Source organism: Monodelphis domestica, chromosome 4 (assembly GCF_027887165.1).
Source record: "Monodelphis domestica isolate mMonDom1 chromosome 4, mMonDom1.pri, whole genome shotgun sequence".
NCBI classification, from domain to species: Eukaryota; Metazoa; Chordata; class Mammalia; order Didelphimorphia; family Didelphidae; genus Monodelphis; species Monodelphis domestica.
In genome coordinates, this window is record NC_077230.1 from 201592124 (window position 1) to 201596610 (window position 4487).

Consider the following 4487-nt stretch of genomic DNA (forward strand, 5'->3'; position numbering starts at 1 on the left):
TAATTCCCCCATTTCCTGGAATAAGTAATCCAACCTGTATATATATTTATTTTTAATGACATAAAATTGCCACCAATTTCTCCTAAATATCTCTTACTAGTGTTTATGTAACAGGCATCTGAAAAAAAATTTAAATAAGAAAAACATCATGTTTCCTTTGCTTCTTTAATTATATATACATTTGTTCTTTCAGTAGGACAAGCTGATTTAAGACTAATATACCATATGATTTATAAAATCATTATTTCATAACAAAAGGTCATCACGGGCAACATTTAAGAAGCAGAGCTTGCAGTAATAGTTACTCAATCTGAACTTAAAATCACTTTTCTGTTGCCCATTAAAGGTTCTTATTATGCTTGTTCCTTCTGGTTATTTCACGGAGAAATAAAAAGGAAAAAGTAGTTGCTAAAATGTAGATGCTGCTACTTTAAGAATACTGTTCTCTAGCAAATGATCATTTCATGGGAAAACAGGTAACATAAAGGACTAGAAAAAGACTTTTGACTTGTTCTTATTGCTTAAAAGCCCTTATTTTGCTGTGCAAAACATTTTGCTAAATCCTGGGGCAACTGATGGTTTAACTCAATGAAACATAGATTATGTAATCTCTTCCCTCTCTTCCTCAAGGGAATGGAGGAGAAGAGTTTTCATATTTTAAATTTCTTACACCATCTAAATCCCCCAAAATAGATCATTCCCTATTCCTAAAGTAAATTTTCAGGAAAAAAATCTCCCATGAAATATTTTTGTTTGGTTTTAAGCACAAAGCAGATTGAAAACCATTGAGAATAATATATGGATTGTTGTAAAATTAGGCCCTGATGAAACAATTGTATTATCAAAAACCCAATATGAAATTGAGACAGTGGCATAAAGAGATGCACAAAAGCTATTACTGCACTTGGCTAAAAAGAGATAAGTGATCCACAGTCACTTGTTAAGCACTCCATTTGCATCAGTATGGAACTCACCCCTCTTTGGGAAATATTGGAATCATATATCTCATTGAAATCCTTGTTCACATAACTTTTTCTTTTGCACTCAACAAATCCTCTTTCTGGAAACATACCCGACATATATCTGGAATCACACCAGTCTAGTCCAGACATTAAATGTTCAATTAATAATATAGTTGATTAAAAATTCATTTAGTCATGGAGAAGAGATATTTTCCCACAGTTTATTTTGTAAATTTCAGGATAAGAAATTGTGTAACAGGGTAATTAACTCTGGAATGTTACAAGGTAGAGCACCTATAATTTGCAGAGGGCTCAGAAATGCAAAAGTCTGCAAATTCAATTCAACAAATATTTTATGGCACTGATTTTTGGTGAGCTAATTGGTTTCTCATTCACTGAAGATTTTTAAGCAAAAGCTTCTCAGCAATATTTTAGATACATTGTGGAGAAGATTCTATTCTTGTATGGATTGAATATTGTTACTTTTGAAATCATTCCAAACCCAAGAATCTGTGATTATTGAACACCTTCTATATATAAGCCATCCTGGTGAAAGTTAAAAAATAAAGGCAAATCAAGACAACAAGGGTAAAAAAAGAGGAAGGAATGGAATTAGCATTTTTATAACCCCTACAATGTGCCATGCACTATGATAAATGCCTTAAAATATCATCTTATTTGATTCTCTCCAGAATTAACTCTAAGACTTTGATACTATTATTATTACCCCCATTTTTTTTTCAGGAATGAGCCTAACCAAGGGTTAGTGAATTGCCCAATGTCGGAGTTAGTAAATATCTGAGGCTCTAATTTAATTCAGATTTCCCTGACTCTAGGCCTAGTGCTCTGTATACTGATTGATCTAGTTGCTTCTAAAAAAAAAGTTTGTTTTTTTAGTTTTTATTTTTCTAGCAGACAATTTACATAAAATCCCCTTTTAATTTAGTGTGACATGTTCCCACAATTAACTACTTAAAAGAGCAAATTTGGTCAAGAATGGAATGAAACAGTCAATCAAAAACATCACTGCTGATTTTTTAAAAAACCAATACAATCACCAATTATGTTAAAAATTAACAATAACAAAACATCTGCAAGGGGTATTTTCTCAGTGTTGGCTTGTGGTAGGGTCTTTCCCATCTTCATGCAAGTGCTCTACCTGTATTCTCTCAAATGTCTGTCATGCTAGAGAGTGGAAATACAGCTTCACATGATTTGTAGCCCCTGGATCTAAGACTCTAAAGTCTTGAAATCCCAAATTGTCATAGATCAATGCCAGTGGTTCAAAATTTGTGGCAGTCTTGCTTGTCCACTTCATAAATAGACACTTGGGTGATACTGTTTTGGTGTAGTGTGTCTAGAATAGTGTTGCCATCCTTGGTTGTGGCTCTCTTGTCCATGTACCAGAAGTGTTCCATAGCAGAGATGTTGAGCTGAATGCTTTGTTTTGGAATGTCTAATTTGGAGCCAAAGGTCAAGGGGCCACGATCATCATAATTAAACAGCATCGGGCAGCAGTCATGGCCAGCAGCCACCATGCTATTATCAGAGACAAATGACACACTCAGGAGTGGGAGGAACTCTGTTTTCAGCTGTGAAACCATCATGTTTTTAGAGGCATCAGCAACTGATACAGTACTATCATGGCTGACTCAAGCGAGGTGGTTCCCACTGGCAGAGAAACTGACCCCATGGACCGAATTACCACTTCCAATACCGCCAAACTCTGACATCTTGGTATCCCATGGAATACTGGCTGGTTTTTCATCAACTTCTTTAATGCAGGCAGAAAATACTCTGCATTTGAAGTCACAAGATCCAGCAGCCAGTAAAACATTGTTGGGGTGCCAGTCCAAACTAAGAACAGTAGAACGAATTGGCTTTTTTATGTGTTTGCTCACCCACCAGTCATTTTCAGACTCAAAGTAGCACACAGAAATCAGTTGAGCTCCACTACTTACAGCAAATTTATTCTCCAGGGAAGACCATTTCACAAAAGTGGCTGCATGATTAACCCTCAAGATCACCAAGGTTGGCTTCCAGATTCCATCTTTCTGACTCCAGACATAGGCATTGCGGTCTGCCCCACGAGTTACAATGCGATCACTCTTGGGAGCCCAGTCAATACCTGTGGTGTGTCCATTGTGCTCCTTCAGTTCATGGGCTTTCATCCATTGGTTACCATTCTTCTTGTAGATGTGGACTTCGTGATTAATAGGGCTAAGGGCAATCTTGGTGCATCTCTGTTCCAAACTTAGCAGGTGATTGGCTCTAGTAAAAATTGATGTAAGGACATTATTCTTAGTGTTTTCAAAAGGGTAAAATCTGGGATGGTGAGGGTGCAGAAGGGCCCCAGAGTGGAGGATTTTTGGACTCTGGTCAATGGACACGAATAAGCCCCAGCAGGCTGGAGGAGGAAGATGGAGGCCGGGAGGGAGCAGCTCTAAATAAAAGTTTTTAACTATTTATTATGTGTCAAGTGCTAGGAAAACAAATACATGTAAAATGAATGATAGTCCCTGTCCTCAAGTAGCTTACATTCTAGTGGGGAAAGAGGAGCTGAGAATCCTGGGGTATGTTAGAGCAATTCCTGAGGAGAGTCAACATTGCAGCCTAGAGAGGAATGAACATATGGTTGTTCTGGACATAGTCCTTAAAATGGAGCTTATAGTAGATAACATTCTATTATGGGTTATGCCACAGGTACAAAAATACTCCAATAAAAGAAATAGTCTAGGCCTCGAGTGAGCTCCCAGAGGAAAGATTTTTTTCTTTGGCACTGTGAATCTTAAAACTGCTCAGACTGTACCTTAGAAAATTTGGTTAAGCTATTCCCCATTTTAAACAATGGAGGTACTTGATCAGGAATGTATTGGGAACTTTAAAATTACTCCACCCTGCTCAGACAGTGCCTTAGGGGAAGATAAAGTTGCAAATTCCTGATTGAACAATGAAAAGTCCCCAACTCATATTTATAGTGAAGCAAAAACCCTAAGCTAGGTGGTCTATTTTTAGATCTAAAACAAAAGGGTACTAAGTACCTATATAGGTTAAATTAATCACTAAAAGGTCAAGCAATTTACAAAAGGCAAGCTTAGCAAAAGAGAGGTGGAGTTTTAGTCTACCCAGAGAAGGTGAGAACTAAAGAGTGGTGAGAACTAAGAATGGGCAGTCCTGGGGAAAAATGTCTACTGTGATTGGTAGATGTGAAAATTTAGGGGAGGTGACATAAGAGAAAAATCTCTTTAAAAGGAAGTGAAGGAACACATTCAGGGCAATTGAATTCAGTTACAATTTGAATTCAGTTTGAAGGCTAATTTCAGTTCTGAGTGGAAGAACCCAGCTTGAAGACGATCTTGTGGTGAGTGATAAAGACTGATTCACTCTCCCTTAAGGCTCAAGCCTAGGCCATTTGGCCTATGCAATTCCTACTATTTTCTATTTCTTTCTCTCTCTCTCCTCCTTTAATTCCTTCATTTATATTAATTAAAATCTCCATAAAACCCAGCTGACTTGGGTATTTTC

At 37.1% G+C, this 4487-nt stretch overlaps 1 pseudogene; it reads right to left on the reverse strand.

The window, feature by feature from the left end:
• Positions 1-2079: 2079 nt before the first annotated feature.
• LOC100020669 (actin-related protein 2/3 complex subunit 1A-like) lies at positions 2080-3630 on the reverse strand (annotated as a pseudogene).
• Between the last annotated feature and the right edge of the window lie 857 nt (positions 3631-4487).